This window comes from Carcharodon carcharias, chromosome 32, assembly GCF_017639515.1.
Source record: "Carcharodon carcharias isolate sCarCar2 chromosome 32, sCarCar2.pri, whole genome shotgun sequence".
NCBI classification, from domain to species: Eukaryota; Metazoa; Chordata; class Chondrichthyes; order Lamniformes; family Lamnidae; genus Carcharodon; species Carcharodon carcharias.
The window spans coordinates 16804339-16831330 of record NC_054498.1 but is presented as its reverse complement, the minus strand read 5'-3'; the positions used below and the strand labels follow the sequence as shown (position 1 = coordinate 16831330).

At 43.4% G+C, this 26992-nt stretch overlaps 1 protein-coding gene across 5 annotated transcripts in view; it reads left to right on the top strand.

Moving 5' to 3' along the window:
- Positions 1-2261: 2261 nt before the first annotated feature.
- cd276 (CD276 molecule) overlaps positions 2262-26992 on the top strand; it is a 518869-nt gene continuing 494138 nt past the window's right edge. For 2 of the 5 annotated variants that reach the window (XM_041178516.1, XM_041178515.1), the window contains exon 1: positions 2262-2603. The gene's annotated coding sequence lies outside the window, so the exon portion shown is untranslated. The remainder of the gene's footprint in view (positions 2604-26992) is intronic. The other 3 variants (XM_041178512.1, XM_041178511.1, XM_041178513.1) reach the window with 2 other exon arrangements.

The window sequence follows — 26992 nt, the reverse complement described above, 5'->3', positions numbered from 1 at the left end:
GGTAGGAAAGCAAATTGTGGGGATGATACAGAGAGTTTGCCAAGGAATATACATAGGTTAAATGATTGAGCAAAAATTTGGCAGATGGAGAGAGCATAAAGTGGGGAAATGTGAGGTTGTCCGCTTTGGTAAGAAGAGCAGAAAAGCAGACTATTCTTTAACTGGAGAGAGACTGCAGAATTCTGTGATGCAGAGGGATCTAGTTGTCCTCGTACATGAATCACAAAGAGTTAGCATAAAGCTACAGCAAATAATTAGGAGTACAAATGGAATGCAGCTCTTTATTGCAAGGAGGATAAAGTGTAATAGTCGAGAAGACTTGCTATAACTGCATAGGGCATTGGTGAGACTGCACCCACAGTACTGTGTACAGTTTTGGTCTCCTTATTTAAGAGGAGACATATTTGCATTGGAAGCAGTTCAGATAAGGTTGATGGGACTGATTCCTGGGAGGAAGGTCTTGTCTTATGAGGAAAAGTTGAACAGGTTGGGCCTAGATTCATTGGAGTTTAGAAGAACGAGAGGCGATCTTATCAAAACATTATGGCCAGAATCGTTGGGTCGGTCAGCGGGGGAGGGCTCCGCTCACCGACACGTGAAATGATGTGTGATGACATCAGACGTGCGCCCCTATGTCACCGCGCGTCATTCCAATTTTCAGTTCGGCGGCTGCGCACCGGAGTCGGCTGCGCTCCTGCCAAACTGTCAAAGGCCTATTAAGGCCATTTAAAAACTAATTAAAACAGTTAATGGAGCTGCCCGTCCAACCTTAAGGTTGGCGGGGGGGGGGCAGGCGAAGAGCCCAGGCGGCCTTCGCATTTATCATGAAACCTCATCCACGGGCGGGATGAGGTTTCACTGGAGGTTTTTAAACTTTAATGAAAATTTTAAATAAAATTCACAGACATGTCTTAGCTCATGTGACACTGTCACATGAGGGACATGTCTTAAAAATATATTTTTTTCTTTATTTAAGTTTTTAAAAATCAAACTAATCTCTCTGAGGCAGCTCCGTGCCTCAGGGAGATTTCCACACTCTTTCCCGAACGCAGGCCCCGACTGAGTCTACTCCCCCTGCCTGCACAGGGAGCGCTGAGTGCTTCTGGGTGTGCGCCACGCTGGACGGGCCTTAATTGGTAGATAGAGAGAAACTATTTCCACTGGTTGGGGCGGGGGGGGGGGTCTAGAATTAGACCCAATCCAATCAGGAGGGAAATTAGGGAACGCTGCTACAGGCAAAGGACAGTAGAAGTTTCAACATTTCTTTTCTTTATTCATTCCTGGGATGTGGGTGTCGCTGGCTGGACCAGTATTTATTGCCCGCCCCTAATTGCCCTTGAGAAGGTGGTGGTGGTGAGCCGCCTTCTTGAACCGCTGCAGTCCCTGTGGTGTAGGTACACCCACAGTGCTGTTAGGGAGGGAGTTCCAGGATTTTGATCCAGCGACAGTGAAGGAATGACGATATAGTTCCATGTCAGGATGAGTGGCTTGTTGGGGAACTTGCAGGTACTGATGCAAATGACAGCTGATGCCAGATCAATTGTTAATTTTGAATCCAAGGTTTACAGATGTTTGGGAACCAAATGTATTAAGGGATCTTGGGCAAAGGGGTATATGGAGTTTGGTCGCTGAAGGAGGAACAGGCTGGAGGGCTTAAATAACATCCTCCTATTCTTGTGTTCCTGATACCAAACATCCTGTGAAGAATACCATTTGTCTTCAACAGCGCTGCTATTCTACTGCAAGATATTAGACACTGGAAGCCAGGCCACTCAAAGCATGGGAGTGGGGCGGATAGCTGTATTTACAGAATGTTCTTAGGACATGCTACTTACATTTAAAATTGAATCTGGTTTATATTAGAAGCAGTACAAAAGTCACTGACAGGTTAATCAGCCAGTCAGCAGTATTTTTTTTATAGGCGGTTGCTGTGAAGTTAGACCCTGGTCTGAGAGAGGCGAATGAAATGACTGAACAGCAAACTAGGATGAAAGATGAAACTTACAAGTGAAATCCCACAAGCGGCTCCTTGTAAAAGTTAAGCTCCCCCTTCCTGTAGCCACTCGCCAGAATACAAGTAATCTTTATGCAAAAGGTATTTAATTACATAAAGAGAGCATAGACTGGGTGTGTTGCTTCACAGTAGAGGCGGGGTTAGCCTTAACTTTTGAAATGCAGAGAGGAAAGAGAAAGGGGGTGTGATGCTGAACTACCCACCCACTTGCTGAACAACCCACCCACTTTCAGGGAACTCCTTCAGACAGTTACTCTATAACAGCCAATGAACAGCGAAGAGCAATTTAGTCCAGTGTGGTGACATCAGTCGGACAAAGAGGGTCTATCCGACTTCCTGGGCTGCTGACTGATTCACGTTGTTTGCACCAAGTCCTGAGTCCTGATCTTGCGCTCGCTTCTCCTGAGTGTGTGCTGTGCCCCCCCCCCCCAGCCGCCCCACCACACCGAGCGCACGAACGCGCGAATGCAGCCGACTCTTCTGAATGCTTAAGGCTCTCCGCAGAATCCGAGCCCCCCACCACCCCCGCCTCCAGCAACTTCGAGGGAAAGCTTGGGACCGGGATTGTCTTTTCGCCTCAGCTGGCAGGGTGAGTGAGATCTGCCTTTTGTCTCAATGGAAAGGAGCTGTAGCCCTGAAGAAAGTTGGAAGAGGTTAGGAGGAGAACTGGCGAAAAGCGCAATTTTTCGGGCAGAATCTGTTATTTGAGTTTTTTTTTAAAAAAATCCTTACATAACTATGTACAGTTATAAACTCTTAAAGCAATATTACCTCTTTTCCCCTTAAGTATTGAATAATAGCAAAAAAAAATAAATCCTGTCACTTTTTAAACTCCCTGTTCTGAAGTAATTAATTCTTACTGGCATAAAGAGCTGATCCTCTAATTAGACATTACTTGTGTTCCAGTCAAAACAACGTGTGCCAATAGTCTGTTTGGCTGAGGGTTGCAGGAAGAAGGCACAGCAGCTGAGCATGAGCTTGTTCTGACCCGACATGTATGTATTTGCATTGTGTACCCAGGGTCTGTATACCCAGAATAATAATTAATCTAAGGTCATTAGTACCCTGTCCCCTGTCCTCCTTCTGGGAGATTTGCTGAGCACAGATTGGGAATCAAGTTTCTAATCTATATGATTGTGGGATAGAGACTTTTATGCAATGGAGTGTCCCTGCAACACATGGACTGCAATGGTTCAAGAAGGCAGCTCACCACCACCTTCCCTAGGGCAATCAGGGGTGGGCAATAAATGCTGACCCAGCCAGTGACACCCACATCCCATTAATGAATAAAAAAATGGAGATGTCCCATGTGCTCCTTTTCTGGGTCCTGCCAAATATCTCTATTGGTTGTGAGGTCGTTATAGAGTTGATTTTTCAGGCAACTTTTCTTGGTGGAAACATTGAACTTTATTTACGAGACAGCAGCAGCAGCTACACGTGTGCATCAAACTCTATAACTAAGGAAGAACTCTCTCCTAGAAATTCCCTGTGCTGCTAACTCATTGGTTTACACAGATCATGTGATCTTACAACCCAGGATTATTCTCCAAGCTACATTTATCAAAACTAGAATGACCACATTCCTCTCCCTTTAACCTTTCTGTACATTTTGTATTTACCCAGGATATTTATCTCATGACATTACAATATTTACACTAGTCATGAAATTATAAGTTAAGTTTTTCAGGTTCCTGATCCTTAGAATGTCGTAGCTCCATGACTTCCGAATCTTTGGCAGGAACCACATTCTCTGGAACCGCATTAACATCAGATACATCATTAGGCACAGGCAGTTCAGTGTCTTCCACTCCGACAGAGACATTGGGTATGTCTATCCTTGGTTGAGCAACTTCAACAGGAACCACAGGTTCAGCAATGGTTACAGGTGGAACATCATTTTGTTGGGGTATCTCTCTCCTTCCTAAATGATCCACATGCATATGGGTGATCTGACCCTCCACTTCCACGTGGTATGACTATGGTTCGTTCACAGAACTTACATTACCAGGTAACCACTTCGGTCCTCCACTGAAATTCCTTACATATACTGCTTCTCCAACAGTAAATTGTCGCTCATGACTATACAAATCGTGAGGTGCTTTTTGGTTCCCTTGACTTTTCTCCACCTTCCCCTCCAAATTAGGGAGTATCAGGCTTAGTCTTGTTTGAAGATGGTGCCTTATGAGAAATTCTGCAGGTGTTGAACCTGTCATAATGTGGGGGAGTTCTGGAGTGAAATAGGAAATGTGCAAGTTTAGTTTCCAACCATTCACCGGTTAACTTTTTCAGTCCCACCTTAAAAGTTTGTCCTGCTCTTTCTGCCAGTCCGTTAGATGATGGATGGTATGGTCCAGTCTTCACATGGTTGATATCATTTAGGCTGACAAACCTCTGAAATTCAGTGCTAGTAAGTGCAGTATCATTATCTGAGATGATTACTTCTGGCAATTCATGGATAGAAAAGCAGTGGAATAATTTTTCTATGGTAGTGCCTTCTATAGTGACTTAACCTCATAAATGTCTAACCACTTGGAATGAGCATCCATAATCAGTAGAAATGTGGCTCCAAGAAAAGGACCAACATAATCTATGTGCCAATCTCACCCAGGGTCTACCAGGACATTCCCATGGGTGTACAGGCGCTACCACCAGCAACTTCTGTAGCTGTTGCATTGCTGTTGGCATTGCACACTGTTTTACCACCTTCTCAATATCGCCGTCCATTCCCGGCCGCCAAAGATAACTTTGCGCTATCGTCTTCGTTCATGAGCTTCCCGGATGGGCACTGTGTAACTCTACTAAGAGTGGTTCCCTTCCTTGTGAAGGAACTACTTCTTGAGCACCCCATAAAAGAATACCATCTTGATTTCATGCTCATTTCGTGTCTTCGGTTGAAAAGTGGCTCCAATTCATCAGGGATTAGTTCCTGGGACCATCCATGTAACACTTGGTCTCTCACTCAAGACAGGACTGGATCATGATTCATCCAGTTTCTTATCTGCCTGGCACAGACTGGTGAGGAATCTAGGAAATTCATCACTAATACGAGTTCAAGGGGAATTGGGGCATGTTTATTGTCCTCTTGCAAAGGAAGGCGACTTAGGGCATCAGCATTGGATATATGAATCCCCGGTCTATGCACAAAAGTGTATTCATATGCCGCTAATATTAGGACCCACCTTTGAATTCATGCAGAAGCATGAATTTAGCTTTTCCCCTCTAAACAAACCCAAAAGTGGTTTGGGGTCTGAAACTATCATGAAGTGTCGCCCATGCACGTGTTGGTGACATTTTTTTACGACAAAAATAATCGACGGACCTTCCTTTTCCATCTGAGAATATCCTTTTTCAGCTGTGGTAAGTGTCCTGGATACATAGCCTATCGGCCTTCCTGTACCATTGTTCATCTTGTGCGATAGTACCTCTCCTGCTCCATTGGGGGGCGCATCGCAGATTAGCACCAATTCCTTTTTCAGGTCGTGGTGCAATAACAAATTTGAAGAGCGCAAGAACTGTTTGACTTTCATGAAGGCTTCTTCATGGGGTAACTTCCATTGGTTTATCTTTAGCAGTGAGTGTAGAGGGGCTAGAAGTGTTGATAAATTTGGTAGAAACCGGCCATAATAATTTACCATCCCTAAAAATGATTTAAGTTCAGAGACATCCTTAGGTACAGGTGCCCCTCTGATTGCTTTAACCTTCTTGTCAATAGGGTGTAACCCTTGGGTATCTACCCAGTGGCCCAAATAAATCACTTCATTTGCCTGAAACGTACATTTTCCCTTTTTAGGTGCACTCCTGCTTCTAAAAATTGTTTCAGGACTTCCTGAATTAGCCAAGAGTTCCATTTCTGAGAATGCAGTTATTAGTACATTGTCCAGGTAGACCACAAGCTAAGGTTGTGCTTGGAGCAAGCTCTCCATCACCCTCTGGAAAATGGCACAGGCCAAAGAAACACTGAAGGGCAGGTGTGTGTATTGATATATTCCTTTGTGGGTGTTTATGGTCACAAATTTTGTGGAGGTGTCATCCAATTCCAGTCGCTGATATGCATGACTCGCATCAAGCTTTGTATACGTTGTACCTCCTGCTAGTTTGACATAGAGTTCTTCAGTCTTGGAAATAGGGTACCTGTCCAGTTTGGCTGCCCTGTTGACCATTTAATTTATAGTCCCCACAGATCCAGACGGTTTGATCTGGTTTTAGGGCTGGCACTATAGGTGCTGCCCAGTCTGAGAACTGAACCACTTTTCTGACACCCAGCCTCTCTAGCCGGTTCAGCTCAGGGTCAACCTCCTCTTTCAGGACTTATGGCACTGGCCTTGCTTTCAGGAAGTGAGAAGTTGCTTCTGAGTCTGCATAAATCTTGGCCTGTAGGCCTTGGGTTTTTCCCGGTTCATCATGAAGATGGTGTCATATCTTTTTTGCGGCTCTGGCAGTCCTTCTGCTCACAGCTGGAAAATTTCAAACCAATTTAATTTAATCTCTTTCAATCAATCATGACCTAGAAAGCTTGTTCCTTCACCTTCTATCACCATCACTGGTAGTTAGGTAATTTGGTGTCTATAATAAACAGGTACACTGGTAATACCCTTTACTTGGATTTCTTCACCTGTGTACATTTTCAACTTGGCAGAAGTGTATTCCAAATTTAATTGCTGAGCACATTTATTTCAACATCTGAAAGTTTGTTCTCCTACTACAGTGGAAGAAGCACCAGTGTTTACTTCCATTTTTGAGGGTTTCCCATTCACCTGTAAAGTGAGAGTGATTGGCTCTGTCTTCCCAACTTTCATGTTGAATAAGGAATAAATGTCAGAATTGGTTGTTTCTGTTTCTTCCACATTATATACTTCATTTGACTTTCATTTGTTGCCTGGAAGCCTGTTTTAATTTTGCTTTGCAATGTTTCAATATGTGCCCTCTTTTATGACAAAATTAGCACTCCATCTCTTTAAATCAGCAATCGTTTAGAGTATGATTGTTTCCACGTCGATAAAAATCCATTTTCAAGTTTGCTGCTGAGCTGTTTCCTCTAATTTTTTGGTTGATGGGGACAGTTTCAGGCTTCGCGTCAGAGTCCTGGTTTCTTGCACCACCGTTCCTGCCCAACTAGGAAAATGGCCCCATTTTGTGCACCTTGAATCCCTGACAATGCTTTCCACCGTTAGCACTATTTCTAACACTTTCTTAAAATCAAGATCCACTTCAGCCAACAATCTTCACTGAATAGTATCACCTTGCATGCCACAGACCAAATGATCCCTGAGTATATCATTCAGGGTTTCACTGAAATAACAATATTCCATTAGTTGTTTTAATTTCACCACATATTAAGCAATGATGTCTCCCGGGTCTCTAATCCATGAATTGAGCCTGAGCCTCTGCGTTGTGACTGACAGCTTGGGTTGAAAATGACTCTTTACAAAGCCTACTAATTCACCGAAGGCCTTCGAATCAGGGGCATTTGGGGCATGTCAAGCTTCGAATTAAACTGTAGGTCTTACTCCCACAAATACTTAGGAGAATCACTCTCCTCTTTTTCTCCCCCATGATCTTGTTGCATTGAAAGTAGAACACAAGATGTTCTATATATCGAGACCAGTCATCTGTGGCTGGCTCAAAAGGATTGATTCTTCCAAACTTGGCATCTCAGATGAATATATCTCCCTTTCTTAGATACTCACAATCACTGGGCGAGGGACAGTACTAGATTTGATTGATCCTCGTCGCCAGTTTGTTATAGAATTGATTGTCCAGGCAACTTTTCTTGGTGGAAACAAACTTTATTTACAAGTCAGCAGCAGAAGCTACATGTATGCATCTAACTCTATAACTAAAGAAGGACTGTCTCCTAGAGGCTCCCCATGCTGCAAACTGATTGGTTTACACAGATCATGTGATCTTGCAACACAGGATTATTCTTAAGTCTTATGTTTACCCAAACTAGAATTACTACGGAGGTGCTTTAAGACATCCTGAGGTTGTGAAATGTGGCATCTGAGTAAGGAATAATGAAGTTAAGACCCATGATCTAATTGAATGGTAGAACAGGCTTGAGGGGCTGAATGGCCTCCTCCTGTGCCTATGATATAAAAGCAATCTCTTTCATTAATATTACTGATCAATTTCCAAGGTGTGATTTTGATTTGTTTGCTCTGCCTGTGTACAGTTGAAGTCTTGTTGGCAAATTTGCCAGTCTGGCTATGGACCTTCCCCAAGTGACAGAGGAAAACTCATACAGTACAGCAATGCACCTCACAGGATTGTGGACCTACCCTAAGAGCAGCCAATACGTGCTGTTTGTGTGTTTGTCACAATGGGCAGTTTGAGCCAGGGACATGAAGTGAAGCTGCCGTTCCGAGTGGTCACTTTCTCCCAGTGGCAAAGGCATTTGGGTAGCTGTTGTTGACATTGCCAGCTTGTAGAATAATGGGGCTGTTGTTCTTTTCAGTAATAGTGTTAATAAATCACTGAATGATCTTCTGATGTTGATCTGCCTGTGTGTATACCAGGTATGTTATTGTTACAATGTTGCAAGAGTAAATTTTTATGAAGTCTAACTATTAGGACAATTGAAAGGACAGTGACTGTTGCATCATATCCAACCTGCAGAGTGCATGAAAGGTAGGTGCTGTGCCCCAAATGATGCACCTATTTATAAAGCCATTGAGCTTCCCTGTTGACTGAGTGGATGAATGCACTATCCCCGTCTGGTGAGAGCTTTATGACCTGGAAGATTTGATCCTTGATCCATGCCAAGTTACATGCCAGGCCCATAGGGGTCTGATAGAAGCATAACTGCATTGACTGCCCTCTGGGTTGGAGGACGTAGAAAATTAGCCAACATTTCCCCTCTCTTTTAATCATAGTATAGGGAACAATTGTGTGAATTTTGTTTGAAGAATAGACTGGGTTTGGCGGAGTACCCTACTGGCATTCATTACCTAAGGTCACAGGTCACAAATGACCAATCAGGCACAGCATTGGAAGTTAACAGGCATTAATGGAATCGGACTGTGTCACTGTGAGTTATTGTCTTTTGGAAGAGTAAAGAAGAAGCCACAGTAGCCATTTTGAATTTGGATAAATGGGATTGAACAACTACAGTGGAAGCTCGAAGAGTCAAGCTGGGGTGATATAAAATTCTGGTGTTGAAATTATCAACCATTCCTGCCGACAGAATTGTAAAAGCTGTAGAACAATGCTCACGATCAGCTGAAATTGCGCACTAATCGATCCAGTTAGCTGAACTTCTGTCTTGAACCGGCAAGACGAATAATGTTGAAGTCATGACCATGCTAACCAATGAGAGTGGAGTGGTTGGACTGAAGCACAAACTTCTCCCGTGAAGTGACTTGCAAAGCATGCGAGTATGGCGAAACCTGTGCGAAAGTTAAGTATTGTGGATGGGAGACAAGGTGAAGTTGATAGAGCGAGTGGAAAACCGTGGCATGAAGCAGAAAGTGGGCATCCGAAAGAGTGGGAGATCCCACCCATCAAGCTTGCCCGCCATTCTGAAAGCCAAAGGGAACATCTTGGGACAGCTCAACAAGCATGCATTCTCTCCAGCAGGGAAGAAGATGAGAACGGCTTCGTCTCCTGACATAGAAGAAGCTCTAGCCCTAACTTGGTTCAAGGCAGCCCAAGCAGAGAATGTGCCACTTTCCGGCACCATCCTGCACTAAAGGGGAGTTGCTATAATGAAGAAGCTGGGGCAGATGGGGTTCACCTGCAGCGACAGATGGACTTGCTCAAGAGAAGGCATGACACCGTCTGCCGCTCAGTAAGTGGTGAGAGCGCTGCCTTTCTGACAGCAATGACAGATGATTGGCTCCAACCGCCTCGTCCACATCTCAACAAGTTTGCATCAAGAGGCATTTTTAATGCAGAATAAACTGGACTGTTTTACCGTCTTTTGCCAGACTGCTCTTTGATGTTTAAGGGGGACACGTGTAATGGCGGAAAACAGAGCAAGGATTGTGTCACTGCCATGGTCTGAGCCAACATGGATGGCACTGAAAAGCTGTTACTTCTTCTGATAGAGAAGTTCGAGAAACCATGGTGCTTTGCGAAAACCAATACACTACCCACACAGTCCGAGGCAAATAAAACCAACTGGATGACCTCCAGCATTTTTGAGGCATGAGTCAGGAAAGTGGACAAAATACCAACGAAGGATTGCCATCATCATAGACAATTGCCCTATGCAACTTGACATTGCTGGCCTGAAGAACATCAAGCTCATGTACTTGCCCCCCAACATCAAATGGGTTGGGGGAGCGATTTAGGAACTTGAAAACCTACTACTGATGGCAGCTGATCTCTCCGCTTATCGAGGCGTTCGGCCGGAAGCAGGGCTACATTCCACTGTACTAGAGGCCATATTGATACTGAAAAAGGCATGGGAGATAGTGAAGGAAGCCACAATCACAAACTCCAACCACACGCTGGGTTCAAACAGGTCACAGCTGCTCAATGAGGAGGATCAGGGTGATGCCAGCCAACCTGGTGCCGAGGCACTTTTCTTACCGCAGGAGGCAGTTATGTAGATTCTGGCAGAGGCAACCATGGGAACTTATTAGTAGGTGCATGTTGCTGTACAATGGAATTGGTTACGTTCTTCTCTTTTCAACGTAAACGTACCAATCGTACACAAGAATTGGTGAAACAATAATGTGGGTTCTTTATTGGAAAACAAGACTATATACATATCAGATGTATTTAGTCTCCTAGTAAATCTATCTCTATCCTGCTGCCTGTGCACTGCCTATAACTCCATGGGTCTAATACATTACATCCTTTCTCGAGGTGTATAGTGACTAACAGTAATTTAAGATATTCCCCACTTAAATGTTTATGCATCTCATAATACAACATCCTTTTTTTCTTAAAAAAAAATTACCCTTAAAGAATCAAACTATTTACATGACAGCAAAGGAAATTAACATTGTGTTCTAATGTGTTTTCACACAGCAATAAATTTACAAGTCTTTGAAATATATTGACGGTTTGTTCATCCTTCCAGCCTTGGTTATGGTGATCTTTGGAGGTGGCTGTATGGTTTCAGAATGTTGATTAGAGGTATTTTGTTTGAGTTGCGCTTTTGGACTGTGTTCTATTCGGTATTTCTGGTTGTGGTAGTGTTGTTCTGATTTGGCATCTGTTTCTTTGCACTGTCATGCCATTTGGTGTTCGTACTTGATACAATCTTGGTTCTGGGCATATGCAGGATCACAGGTGCCGTCAGTTGGGTATTGCGCTCAAACTTTCTGCTTGATGTTCAGGTTGGGTAATTCGTTATCTGCACGCCAGTCATGGGCATCTTTCATCTTCCCCTGTGTTTTAATCAAGGCACCACATACTCCTGAGAGTATCGACGAGTTTTGACTGACTGGGGAGGTTTGCCTGCATTTGTCTGTTGGATAGCATTTCCACAGGTGAGGGAATGGTCGCACTGAGTTGTGTCACTTTAAGATGCAACCTAACCACGTGTAGATCGTCTTTTGTTTGGTGACACTAAATGATTACAGATTTAACACTTCAAGCCCTACCTTCTGCCGTTCCACTGGATTGGGATAATGCGGTAATGAAGTGGTATGGTTGACTCCCCAGTTTTCACACATGCCTTTTAAAGGATCGTAGGGTCGCCCAGTGTATTGGGGCCCATTGCCAGAAACAACTTCCTCCTGTGGTGCCCTAAACAGACTGAAGATCAAACATTTATGTCCGTGACGGCTGAAGTAGATTTGGCATGTAATTAATAGTTAATATAAATTTGAAGAGGTAATCTGTTACAATCAAGAAATCATCTCCACGGACACAAGAGATCAGTTGGGAGTTTGGTCGATGGGTGTGTGGGTACCTTGTGAGGTAATAGTGGCTCTTTCTGGTTGCTAGGCATGAAGGTTTGACTTGCTTCGCATTCCCTCACGGTCTTTTTGATGTCTTGGTAGATTCCTGGTCAATTTATTATGTCTCTGGGCATTCTTCTGGTTTAACCGATTTCCATATGTGCCTGGTGCAACTGTTGGAGGAGATGAGGTTGCGTAGACCATGGGATGTTGATTTGCTTTCCCTTAAAGATGACCCATTGAGATATTCTGAGCTCATCTCAAAATGGCCTTACAGCCTCTGGAACGTCCTGGAAGGACTCTCGCCATCCTCCAGTCACTGCCCTCCATAGCTGCTGTACTACAGGATCATTGGATGGTTCCTACTGCAAAACTCGGCACAAAATGCTTAAGATCAATGAATAGCAGACATTCTGCACAATGTCCACATAATCTACTTGTAGATCTAGGGTGAGGTCTGCAACTCCTGACGGGTTAGCTAGATGGTTTAGAGCATCAGATGTGACCATGGAATTACCCTACTTGTAGCCTTGTATTTTGACCAGAAGGCGCTGTAATCTTGGTGGTGCACAAGTTAGGGGTTTTGCCAGATCAGTTCAAATGGCTTATGATCGTTTTCCATGATGAGCATCTTTCCACATAAGTGTGGAAACACAGGATGCCAAATCCCAGGGCCAAAGATTTGCATTTTATATTGGAATAATTAGCTTAGGAAGTGGATAAACTCTTGGAGGCAAAAGCAATAGGCTTCCCTTTCTGGAGCTTTTGGCAGCTATTCAAATTTCTTCCAGTTCTCTTCGAGTTAATATAGCTCTTGAGTTGCAGTACCTTCTAGTGGCCACTGCCTTATCTAGTCATAGGTTAGTGCTTGACTGAAATGGTGGCGCAATTGAGCTCTGTTTCTTCTGACCTGGTTTAACTCTAAGCTCCATCCACAGGACAGTAATTTTGACGCCAAATTGAGCTGCCTGCTTCAAAGAGTAAGTAAAACAGTGAAAAAAAAAGCTTTTTAATAACCTATTAGCTATTAGGCATTGTTAGTTGATGGACTTTTTTCATTTTTAGCTCATGTTGCAGTGTTCAACTTCAACTGTAATGAATTCTCCTGTCTGAGAGCTCTGCTTAAGATGAGACCACCTGTAGTCTGTTCCTTAATTTTTATTGCTGCTCGAACTTTGCAGCAATTAGACTTTTATTATTTAAACTCTCCCAACTTTGAACAATCTTACTGGGACCCAATGCCTGCTGGTTGGAGTGAGGTATGATCCCAGAACAGAAGTATGGTGCATATAGAATTCCTACAAAGCTCCAGAATCACTTAACACACATGGTGAGGCTTGACGGTTGTTTCATTTTCATACCAGCTGTTTCCTTCTGCGTCTGAAGGATTGAAGTTTGTATTCTGCTCAGTCAAATCTTCAAAAACCATGATCCCACCACTGCCACCATGTTATATTCTTTACAATTCAATGTCAATATACCAATCATATGCAAGGATTTGTGAAACACTAATTTGGGTTCTGTATTTGAAGATAAGGCTACATAGAGATAATTTTCACTGGGAGGCTACGTATAGTACATCTGATCTCCAGCTTGCTGATTGACTGACCATCTGCCTTGAAGTGTGTAGTGGTTGATGGTGCTTTAAGATATGCTCCCTTAAAGGTATATACACATCACATCACAACAGAATTGATGCTCTTGGAGATGCAGTACGTTCTTTGGCTGATGGCCCTAAAGATTCCGATGAATGCCCACTCGCTCACCCACATATTGCCCTGGCCAATGCTGTAGAGATGCCCCAGGATTTCGCTATGCAGCATGGAAACACCGAAAACCTGTTTGACTGCATTTGCGACATGGCAGACCATATCGCTCACATCTGAAAACAGCATGCGAAGCAGCGAAAGATTATGGATTTTTCCCACGCTAAATCCTGGCTTTTCTCGAGGTCATTCCCCAGCTCTTTCAGAGGTCAATACAATGTAAACTATGAACAAGTGGAATAAAGATTTTTTCCGCTACGTTTTACTGTGTTTTTATTCCATATTGAATCTGAAAAACAAAGTTAGTGCAGTAATCATTTGCAGTCAACTCGGGTTACATAAAGGTGCATTCATTTGGCAAATTGGGCCTCCCCAGCTACCATGAGGCTCTGCTAACCCGAATTTGAAGGTGGCTCCCTTGGGATTTGACTCAGCAAGTGTTTACTGTACTTGCATTTAACTCATTTAATGGTGTAAAATGTCTCTGTGTTTAACAAGAGCAATGTCAATGAAATACATTTGACATTGAGCCATAGAAGGAGAAGTCAGGCAAGATGACCGCCAACATGATCGGTGCTGCATTTTTAGGAGTATCTTAAAAGATAAGTACTTGGTGGTGGGACCGGTGGTGCAATGAAGGCTTTTAGGGAGGGCATTCCAGAGTTTGTACCCTAGGCAGTCTGTCTTGGCTTGATTATAATCGGGTATGTGCGGGAGACCAGAGGTAGAGGAGTGCCAAGATCTCAAAGGCTTGTAGGGCTGGAGAAGAGTACACAAACAGTAAGGCCATGAAAAGATTTGTAAACAAGGATGAAAATATTAGAATTCATTCAAAGCTACCCCATGACCTGATTTAAAGGTTTGATTATGGAAGGGTATGTCATATCGCTATTTCTACATTTTTTTTTTGGGGTATTATTTTATTTCTTCAGTTTCACAGTGGAAAGGAAAGTTGAAATTCAGCAGGCATTCTATTTTCAAACTGCGACACCTTAACCTGGAATATTGACTTTGAAAAGTAAAGGAGGCGGCGCAAGTCTCTGCAGGGCGCTCGCCCACCATCTGCAGTATTCTTTCAAAGTCTTAGCACCCAGTACCATGAAGCTACTGACCGGTGTAAACTGGGCAATGCCACTAATCTGGTGGCTGACCTCAACCTGCACTGTGGTCCAGCAATTGGTCCTTGTGGTGGCAGATTTGGCCTTCCAATTGTAGGCTTCCTGAGTGGCTGACCACTTAATGTTGTGACATCCCTATTAACTTTAACGTTGGCCAAAATCCTTCAGAAGACTTGGTATTGCTTTTCAGTGTAAATGAGACCCGGTTTTTGAATGGAACTCCTCAGGTTGAAACTCGTATTTTGAGTAGTCATGGAGACTGCCCACCACGAGTTGATTTTTCTTCACTCTGTTAAGTTGGTTTTGAGTCCCTAATGTTCTGATGACCCATTCCTGTTCATCCACGTGGGGCACTCTTTGCACACTCAACTGTTCTTCTGCCTCATATCGGAGTTTGGGGGATGATGCTACCATCTGTGAATTCAAATTTGCACTGATTTGCTCTGCTGCCGAGAGTTCCACTCTTCATACTGGAGAGTCCAGTGGGGTTAGATTGGCAATCTCATGCGCTTATAATGTCACCATTGTGTTGCAACAATGCAAAAGGGCCAGTCCATCTGCATCCTTAACAATGATGCACTGTGTTACAAAGCAACCAAGATTGCATAAATGGGGCAGTTGTACATAACAGGTGACTTGTGCAGTAAAGTCAAGTGGAATGGATTTGTTCCAAAGTGCTTATACAGTTTCAGTTTTCATGAGAGCCAGTGTATAACTATCCACACATGCTTTAGCTTAATCAAATGGATCATCATCTGACTCAGACTCAGTAGATTTCAGGCCTCCAGCAGCCTTCCGAGTGCCGGAAACCTGGGCAGTCCCTGCTGCGGATCAGGCAGTGCGATGTGGTCACCAGTTTGTGACCCCAAGGCTACTCTAGAACTTAAGTTCCACTGAGGTGTTTGTGTGTCTCCGTTGGTGCAGGGTGTGGTGAGCTGTGTCGGGACTTCAATGAGGGTGCCATTAGATTCTTCTTCCAGTGTGCCTTTGGGGTTTGAGTCGAGGACCTGGGTCATGGACCCCTCGGCTACCTTCCAGAGGTGCCTGTGAAAGCAAGGAGAGACAATTAGTGCATGGCAGGGGCCTGTAGAACAGGGGAACTGACTCTCAGCATGGTTGCCTGATGGATGTTGCACTGCTGGGTCCTCACTTGCTGGAGTAGTGCCGACCTCACCATCTGCACAGGAATGGTCCAGATCCTCGCCGGCCAGTTGGGTGACTCTATTTTCAAAGTTAGTGGGGACCTTGATGTCAGACATTCCTCCACCCGTCTGGGACCTTTCCCTTTTGTTGTGTGCCAGCTTGTCCTGCATGAATACAGATGGAAAGAGTGAAAGCAGGATGCCTGTCAGGACAGATGAGAAGGATGCCTGGTATGTATGGGTGGTGAGTGGTGCCATGGATGGGATGAGGACACGATCCACAGGGTTGATGAAAGTGTGTGTGAGAGAGAGAGTCTCAAGCGAGTGTCAGTGACGATGACTATAAAATCATCGATTGTTGTAAAACCCATCTGGTTTATTAATGCCCTTTAGGGAAGGAAATCTGCTGTCCTCGGTGGAACAGGCCTACATGTGACTTCAGACCTACAGTAATCTGGTTACCCTCTGAAATGGACTAGCAAGCCACTCAGTTCAAGGGCTATTAGGGATCGGCAATAAATGCCAGTGACACCCACATCCCATGAAAGCATAAATAACAAAAGAGTAAAAAGTCCTCTCGCTTTATAGATATTAGGCGTTTGGACAGGGTCCTGCTATAGGCCAGTCTGAAAAGCAATGATTATAATAACTTTTCCTTTACACTATATAAAGTAGACTCGAATACCTGACACTCCTTTTTAAACTTTTCTGAACAAACTGAGCTCTCGAGCACTGTGTGACATCCATGGTGGTCTGTTGCCTTTGCATGGTGAAACCACAGAAGATGAAACTTTTATCCGGCTGCACTAAACTTTCCACTGAACTTGATTCTGAGATTTTTTTTTGTGTCAGATCAAAGGTTGAAAGTGGGGGACAGTAATGGTTAACCAGCCAGTCGGCCAAGATTCAATCTTGGTTGGTCAGCAACGGTTCAGCTGAAGGGTAGGAAGTGATTTCATGGGATTATTTTTAGATGTTATATCTGGAAATACAGACTGACTCATCTCAGCTGCAGGTGACTGCAGAATCTGCTGTAGCTGAATTGCAGAACATCTCTCCACTGATGGTGCTATCATCAGGCAGTTCTGAGTTTAGAGGCCACGCCAGTGACTTGTAGTAGCAGTAGGGTTACCTAGAGCAGCTCAATTACATATATATATATTTTTTTTTTCTCTACATTTCACTGTCACCTCAAGGGCACGGAAGCCATTACAATGAGCCTTGGGGCCAGAACTTCTGTGGAGTGGCAACTGCAATTGGAGGGGTGGGGGGGGGGGGGGGGGTAGAGAGGGGGGGGGGGGGGGGGGGGGGGCACGGAGGAGTGAAGCTACACCCCCCTTCCTTACAGCACTAACTTACTGTAAAGCGGGTAAGTTTAAACCCCCCTGCCACTTTCAGATGGCTGGTGGAAGGTGAGTATGTAAGATGAGCAGGTAGAATCGGAGGGTGTGTGGGAGGGGAGTAGAATGGGTCGGAGGGTGTAGGATGGGTCATTGGGGGTAGTGGTTGGAGGGTATTTTGGGGAGATGGGTAGGTAGTTGGGGGGTGGGGGGGGTGGTGCGTTTAGTCAGGGAAGTGGTTGGTCCGGAATGGTGGGCGGTAACTGGGAGGCCCAGTGAGGTCACTACTATAGTTACCCAGGAGTTAGAAGTGGTTTTAGTTTTTCTAACTTTTCCTGAGTTCTGAGAGACTCCAAACCATCCAAAGCCTCTGATTTAAATCAGAGTATCAGATAGTTCCCCGTGTAGAGTAGTTGCCCAGCGGAAGTTTGAACTTTGAGGGCAATTGCCATGCAGTCGTTATGTGGGGACTTCCGCAGAGATGGGTGGGTGGTATCCACGCACCCCCCCCCCACCCTCCCTCCCCACCCCCCCAGCGCATATTCTTGGGTACCTCCCAGGTATGAACCCCAGCCCCTCCAAACTCCTGGAGATCAGAGGTTCTGGGCCTCAATATTTTGTTAAAATTGGCAAGGAGGGGGATAATCACACTTTTCCCACAGATGAGTGAATTATTACGTTATATGCCTACCAAGCTGTGAGCTGTGACCCCAGGGTGCGATTTTGGGGATCAAGAGCTCTGACTGATTTCTGACAGCTGGGAGGCCCCTTTTAAATGCTTACACTTTTTTTTTGTTGGTGGGCGGGGCCTAATGGACTGCTCTCTGAGACCCGATGCTACCAAAAAGTCCATGAATAGATAGGCGTTTGTTTTTTAACGAACATGCGAACTTCAAATTAGGAGCAGGAATAGGCCATTCAATCCCTCGAGCCATTTGATAAGATCACGACTGATCTAATTGTGGCCTCAACTCCACCTTCCTGTCTACCCCCCTCCCCCCGACATCCTTTAATTCCCATGTGCGTCATGAACCTATCTACCTCTGCCTTAAAAATATTCAATGATCCTCACTGCGCTCTGGGGAAGAGAGTTCCACACACGACCCTCCTAAATAGGAGACCCCTTATTTTTAAACGGTGTGCCCTAGTTCTGGTCTCTCCCACAAGGGGAAACATCCTTTCAACATCCACCCTGTCAAATCCCTTCAGGACATTATCTGTTTCAATAAGATCACTTCTCATTCTTCTAAATTCCAAAGGATACAGGCCCAACTTTCTCAACCTATCCTCATAAACCAACCCGTTCATCCCAGGAATCAGTCACGTGAACCTTCTCTGAACTGCATCTTAATGCGAGTATATCCTTACTTAAATCAGGAGACCAAAACTGTACACACTACTCCAGATGTGATCTCACCAACACGCTGTACAACCGTTGCAAAACATCCTCACTTTTATATTCCACTCCCTTTGCAATGAATGACATTCCATTTGCCTTCCTAATTTTGCTGATTCGTGTGCCAGGAAACCCAGATCCCTCTGCACCTCAGAGTTCTGTATTTTCTCTCCATTTCAGATAATGAGCTGCTTTTCTGAGCTCCCTGTCAAGTGGACAAATTTTCACCCTGGGGGTCACACAAAGTCTGAGGTATTAAGATAGGTTCACATCTGGGGAAGAATTACCCCCCCCCTCCCGGTTGGGGGGGAAGTTCAGGAGCGAGCGCGTGCAGGTGCGCCTCTGATCAGCACTCCGATAGGGGGCGTGCTGCCATTTTACGTGGGGGGGCCAATTAAGGCCCACCTAGTGTGATGTTCCGCCCAGGAAGCTCTATGTGCTCCCTGTGCGGGCCGTGGGAAGGATTCCCTAAGCCAGGAGTGCACTCTATCGCACATGCGCACAAAAGAGTGCACAGATCTCCCTGAAGGTCCAGTGCTGCCTCAGGGAGATCGGCGCTAAATTCAGAAACGGTCAATGCACAAACGTAAAATTTCCCTGTCATGTCCCCTCATGTGACACTGTCACACGAGTTGAGACATGTCCATCACTTTTATTACATTTTTTAAAACTTCCATGAAACCTCATCCTGCCCGTGGTTGAATTAGTTTTTAAATGGCCTCAATTGGCCGTTGACAGGTTGGCGGGTACGCAGCTGATTCGGCTGCGCACCCCCCCCCCGCCGACCTGAAAATTGAAATGTCGCAGGGTGACGTCGGGAGTTCTGCCTGACAACATCCCGCGTCATTTTACGCGTCGGCGAGTGGGCCCCGCCTCCTCTGCTCGCCGACCTCAATGTCCTGACCTTGGAAAAGTTTGGGAAGCGGTGAACTGGGTTGACAGTTAAGATAGCAACACTGAATTTATTCCTTGGCCGTTTGATTGCGTGACACACTGTCGTTACATTTTGCAAATGTTATTGCATTGGCCTTTGTAGAGGCTGGATTCCACGTGCTGAGAGTCCTTCCTCTCACCTTCTTTCTTCCTTAGACCAGTCCTAAAGTTGGCATTTCCAGCTGAGATTGGACCAGCTGCTGGGAAATGCCAGCCTGGACTAAATGGCTGAAGCTGATGATGGGCAGAACCTCGAGCCCCTGGGAGACAGTCACCATGGAATGGGAATGGGAATTGAGTGTCTGAGTTAGGGGCACAAGGCCTCATCGAGCGAACACTAAGGTTCTGTGCGGCAATTTGATAAAGAGATGGGAATTTGCCATTGTCCAAGCAAGGCATCGCCATAATTCGCGTTGCTTTTAAGTGCTTTGAGAAGTGTGGTGGTCTTGAAAAGCACTTTATAAATGCAAAGCCCTTTGATATGCCTTTCCGATTTTTGTAACCCCCTCTCCATCGTCCTTTGCCTTGCTTTGCATGCACATGATCCAGCAATGTCCTGTTCTGTTGTTCAGTATGGACTTTATCCTGTATTATATGCAATGAATTGAGTGTTGAAATGCTGAGGTCACTTTGGTGATTCTGGTCCACAGTCTTGACAGTAATAGAAGGTAAACAAAGGGGAAACTAATATTTCTACCCACTTAAAGTCTAAGAATTCCACCCATTGGAAATGGCCTAGAAGTATTTGCGCTTCACTACAGATCATAAGAAGTGCTATAATTTTCTGGGCCCTCGCTCTGCAGTGACTTTGCTGCCTTGCGTTATGACGCCTTAAATTTTCAGACCTTTTTGTCTTCACCCACTGTGATCCCTGGAATGAGCTTTGCTTGAACTTTGTCTCTGATCTGGCATGATTCTCAGCAGCCGAATAGAGGCTATGGGTGACAGCCCTTAGCCTGGAATACATCAAGCCAGTGCACTAAGATGCTCCTGAGCCTGCTCCTCCAGCACCACACTTATGTGCTATATTGGTTTTAACTGTGTCTAACCTGTTTAGATTTGCAATGCCACATTCCCAAATGGCCTCACACTACAGTGTGAGCATACATATGAAGTGTTGAGAATACTTGTACTCTTGTCACTGGAAACATAAACCATAGCAAGAATTAAAAGAGTGCTTTGCTTGTCTGATTCTAAGAGTTTCTCGAGACTTATAACTCAGTTTTGAAGGAAGGTCAAAACTGTTTACTCATTGGACCCACAAAAATCCAACATTGGTTCCAGCTTCCATCCAAACACTCTCTCTTTACCTTCCACCCTTTTCAGTGTTACCCAAGAATAAATCCAACATTAAAAGATAGCTGGCATTCTTGAGAAAAGAAAGAAAGGGAGGATTGTTTATTGTACACACAGGACTCTTACGAATTGTAGAGAAAATGAAAATTGATTCAAACCTCTGTCCTGCCAGAAACAATGTTCACATAACAGAACAAATAATTTGCTCTGCCAATTTATTAGAGTTAGATGAAATTCATTTGGACAATTTGAAGCTCATTGTACAGAAGGCTCAATAATTTGAAATAGTGGAGGACCATTGCTTTATATTAATTTATCTTGTGTGTTAAAAATGCTCTTTGAAATTTGCAACTTGGAAAAGGCTAGAGGGATGGTTGGTGTCAAAAATGAAATCTCTCCGTGACAGCAGTTGTTGCTACTTAGCGCTTAGTTGGTGCAAAGTGGGGAGCACTTCCATAGAACAGTACAGAACAGAAGGAGGCCATTCTGTCTGTCGAGTCTATGCAAGCATATTGAAAGAGAAATTCAGTTCGTTCCACTACCCGACACTTTCTCCGCATGCTTGCAATCTTTTCTCATTAAAATATCTATTTCCTGTTTGAAAGCTACTATTCACGCTGTTACTGCCATCACCCTGTCAGGTGCATTTCAAACTTGCTGCGTAACACAGATTTTTCCTCTTCATTAACGCCATGTCCCGAACACAGCTGCAGACATCGGTGCACCTCAAGCCCATCTTACAAATAACCTGACAGTTTTTTTGGTGCTGACACTGAAAGGTTGTTTAGCAATAACAACAACAATAAAAGGGAAGACTGTAACATAGTGGTAATTTCACTAGACTAGTAATCCAGAGGTTCAGGGTGATACTCTGGTGGGTTCAAATCCCACCACAGCAGCTGGTGGAATTTAAATTCAATTAATAAACCTGGAATATAAAGCTAGCCTCAGTAATGGTGACCATGACAGCTATTATCGATTGTCATTAAAAACTCGTCTGGTTTACTAATGTCCTTTAGGTGAGGAAATCTGCCACCCTTACTGGTTCTGGCCTACATTTGACTCTGGACACATAGCAATGTGGTTGTCTCTTAACTGCCCTCTGAAATGGCCTAGCAAGCCATTCAGTTCAAGGGCAATTAGGGATGGGCAACAAATGCTGGCCTTGCCAGCGATGCCCACATCTCGTGAGAGAATAAGGAAAAGAAACCATCTTAAAAAAGCCCCCACGTTTTTTTTTTAAAGAAACCTATGTTCTTATGTGGCATTGGACAAAATAAGCACAAACCTGCTGGGGTAGATTTCTGCTAGGCTGCACTGGATTTTCACTGGAATTCACCAAATGGGGTAAAAGATTGAGTATATGAAGCGCAAATGTAGTTTCCACAACTTTTACCTTGGTTTGAAAAAAAAAGCTAGTGGTTTGGAAGCCGGCCCTGCTCACAAAACTGGCTGTGCTCACAGCTCAAATGAATAAGCTTCGCATTTCTTCCAATTGCCTGTACATAACGCCATTAGAGAAGGCTCTTTAAAATAACTTGGCTTTGAAGTTGCAAAGGCACTAGTAGGCACCTTTTTAACTATTAAAAAGGTTTAATTGAATAAGAAACTGACTGGCATATACCAGTGAAACCAGCATTATCCTGCATCATTTTTTTAAGAGTAATTTTCAGTTATCTGAAATCAGGTTCCTCTAAGGTGGCGAATGCGATACCCTTAATTTTTTTGATTAAAATGGCTCGTATGTGATGGTTAAACCAAATTTCGGCTATATTAATAGAACTGTGCCAGCTCTTCGCTCTTCAGTGTACCAAGGAATATCTTTTCAATGCAAAGGGGAAAATGCGCAATGATGTTCTACTAGGCTGCCCGGTTGCACTGGTTCATGGAAGATTTTAACGTTTTGTTTATGCAAATAAAGTTTGAGCGAATACACGAACCATCGCTTCACTCTGGTAAACTAGCACAGTTTGTGCCCAGATGGCTGACGGCACCCGAAATGGAAGCTATACTTGTCATTAATACTGATTGGCGTCAACTTACTTAAGCAATGTCAATTAATAGCCCTCAAGGTATGTTGTTGGTGTCTATGTTACTTATGTGTGCGCTGGTGGAACACTTGGACTCCCCACTTACGCCATTTATCTACACAAAAAAAGAGGAAACTTGCTCCCATTATCTTTTGATATTATCCATGGCAAAATTAAAAACATGAAACTGTTGCTGAGTTGGTTCTTTTTTTAAAAAAAAAGGCATTGCTCAGTATCCCTAACGGACACATTAAAAATATTATATGCTTTACATCTTTTCCCATGTTTTGGACTTTCCTTTTAAACTAAGCTAGGCCATTTCAAAGGTGATGTCAGGAAGTACCTCTTCACATGAAAAATAATGGAATTCTGTAACTCTCCTCCCCAAAAAGTTGAGGAGGCGAGAATCAGTTGAAAACCTCAAATCTGAGTGTGATAATTTTTTGCTAGGAAAAGGTATCAAGAGATATTAGAACAAAAGTGGGTAGATGGAGTTAAGCTACAGATAATCCATGATCTAATTGAATGGCGCAATTGGGTTGAGGGGCTGACCGTCCAATTTCCCCTCTAGCTATGTTCTTTATAACTCTTACTAATAGTTGCCTGGCAGTGCGGAGCTTAAGTATTGCTGAATAAAAAGATGGGTTGTTGTAGCTATTTGTCTTCCACTCATCAGGACAGATGCAAGAATGCCAAATTTCAAAGGACGCAACGATTTATACTGTATAAGAAAAGGCTGCCGTTTGGTTGGCAAGTTAGCTCTTACTTGGTGAGGCGTTGCCATGGAGAATGTACTATTCTCCCCCATGCTTTTGTTTAATTCACAAAGGTATAATGCCTGGACATGTTCCCTTTGCCTGCATAGGACAGATCCCTGAGTATAAGTGGACATAGCTTCTAGCAAACATACTTGAGCCAAATGGCGGGCCTAACTCATAATCTTAAATTGGTTGTTGGTGTACTCCTTAGCACACTCAAGATTATTCAACCAGTGCTGTTCAATTGCAGAATCACATCTAATGTTAGATATTTAGTTCTGAGTCTTGCAAGCAGGGGCTGGTTGAGTACGGTCAGTAACTCTCTTACTGTTACATCCCCTTCAACCAAGAAGGAAGGACAGTGTAGATCCTCAGCGCATCATGGGGTTTATTTCTGTAAGGGAGGTTTGGTAGGAGAAGGTTTGGTAAGGGAAACTTTTCTCCCCTGTTGGCTCCAGCTCTGAGCAGCATCCAGTCACTGAGGTCAAGAGTGATTCAAACTTTCTCGATGAAGGCAGACAAGCTTAAATGCCATTTCAAAGTCAGCGTTTAACTTGGTGACCCAGTACAGTGGGTGGTCCATGTTAACAGGCTAATGTATAAGGAATTTTAAATAAATTTCCTCTTTCTCTATCAAGAAATCTATTTTGGTATGCCAAAGAAACGTATGATTTGTGATCTAACTTTGATGAGGAGATTAGCTGAGACCCCTTCTAGTGCAGAGAATTGCTATCGCTGGGAGATCATTTTTTTTTCCAATCAACTTGAAGTAACTGCATTCTTTGCTAAGATAGCAATGATCTTATGAATTGAAGTTTGTAATAGAAATTCAAGAACTGTAACTATTGGAAGCACTAATACAATTTGACTTTAAAATAATTTATCATGTATAATTTATATTTAGCTGTGTTACTACTACAGTTCTGTCCTAGATCTGCCCTTTTCAGTTCAGTAGCATCAGTTGCAACGACATTTGACCCAGAAGCACAGTATGGAAAATTTGTAATTTCTTTATAAGGTTGGTGCAATTTGTAATTGTTTTAAAGAATGTTTTATAAAGAGTTTATTTCAATTGTAAAGGAGTAAATTGTAATTTTCTGGGATAATAAAAGATACTGATCCATGTGACCTGGCAACCCTTGACCTAGAAGCAGTACCAAGATGAAGGAAGTTCAGGAAGAAGCCATGTAGCTAACAGACACAAAGGAGAGCGATAAGCAGAGGAGATGGAGGATGAATGTGATCAGTGCACAGATGCAGATACAAAGAGAAAGCAGGCAGAGACAGAAAGAAGAACACAGAATTCTTGCGAGGAGAAGAAGCATATTACTCTCGGGAAGTTTTTCTGTTTGGCAGGAAAGGAGACAGGAGCTCTTTGAGGTACTGTGCAAGCTGGCTAAAAATGTCTAAAACCTGGAAAGCTGTATGAATAACTCAGAAATGTGAAAGAGCTGGGTGTTTTCCCAGAAGTGGCCAAACCAGAAACTAGAATGCTACTGGTTAATTTGTTGAAAAGGAACTCTGGAAAGCCACACCATCATGACTGTCATGACCCGAGGGAGAGAGGGTTTGCAGGAGTAAGCTCACTGATGATAGTCATACCCATGAAACTCAAAGGTGAAAGCTGTTATTGAATGCTTGTGGTTGCGTAAGACGCATATTTGTTGTGTTTATTTAAAGTGAAATTTATCTTTTCATTTTAAATTTCATTTGCCTATTAATTTATGTGTAATTTGCTTTAACTTGTGTTAAAGTCAAAATTACAAAAAGTGGAATCTTTTTGGTAATTTCTTCATTTGGGAGTCATTCAGTAAAGTGAGTTACTTTGGCTAATGGTTTCCCCGTTGGATTTGTAATACAGTTGATTGCCTATTTTCCAATGTGAACCCATTCCAACACTTGAAAATTAACGTGACCCCAGGCAACAACAAAAACAAAGCAGCAATAAAACAGCATAGTAACATTCAGGACCTAATTGTCAAATTTTATGTATTTTAGATCAGCCTATAATAATAGATCATATAAACACGAAAATGTGTCTTTAAACTATTTTGTAAAAATGTTGTTTTATGTACTCAAGTACATTTCAACCAAACTCCCCATATTCCCTGGAGACAGAAGACTCAGTGAAGCCCCTCTCCTCTTCCTTGTAATCAGCCCCTCCTTTCCCCCAGCCCCACCACCACACAAAGTATCTTGCTGTTCACCCCCTCTGCCAACACACGGTAATCAGCCCATCTCCTCATTGAGAGTTGACTGGCATTATTCCAGGATGATAACCAGAAGTACAAAAATAGTATCTACTTATGGCTGGAGCTGGGACTTTGTGTGCTTCATATCTTCTTCAATCCCTTGAAAAGTAAGCTGAACAAGTTTTCAAGACGAGGCCTTTATTTGAACCTATCAGCTGCTTTTTTCACAGTCAGTTAACATACAGAAGCTATGATCAAACTTAATTCAATCAGTGCAACATAGCATAGTGAAATAATGCAAAATGATAGACACACCACACTTCTCCACATCATTGGTCATCTTCCTTGACTTCAGATAGCTTCTAATTGTCTTCTGACCATTCCAATCTCCTCGTTTCCACAAAAGCTCTCATGCTTTACCCTTTTTTCAAGAAATCCTGACTACTTAACTGGACATGTCTGCTTGAGTCTACGTCTCTCACTTTTTTTCTCTCTCTCTCTCTCTCTTTTAGTGCTTTATCTTTCTTTGTTCGTGGTCAAAAATGGATCAAAGTCTTTCCAACTCAATGGGTTTTGGGATTTGACAATTGCTGAGACAAATTAATGAATTGCTTATTACATGTGGTTTGGAAACTAACATTGAAGTTTGCTCATTAAAATCTTCACGACAAGTAATTTCAAAGAGTGAATAAACTAAGCTTTGAAAGACAACAGTCGTGAGTAACTGTCTTTCCAAACTCTTCTTGTGGAATTTTATTTCATTAAAGTGTCAAAAGAAAAGACTTCCTCATTCAAACAATATCACCAAAAAAAAAGGATTACTGGTCCGTCACCTTGTTACTGCCTGTGGGTCACTGGAGTTGACCGCCTGTCACGTTTACACTGTGCTTTCAAAGTAATTCGCTATGTCAAACACTTTTGAGGTACTTTGATGTGGTAAGGCAAGGTATAAATGTAGGTGTTATTATTTGTTGTAACCATGGCAGCAGTAGGCTGGAGGAGCAAACAAGGGACGATGATTCAGAGAATATGATTCATGGCACCAGAGCCAAATTAAATCCTTCTGTGCTGTAAACTTCAATGGTCAGTGGGATGGGATCTTTTGAGATGTTAGTTGACGCACTACAGCACTGATTTTTGAGTACAGCTTTTC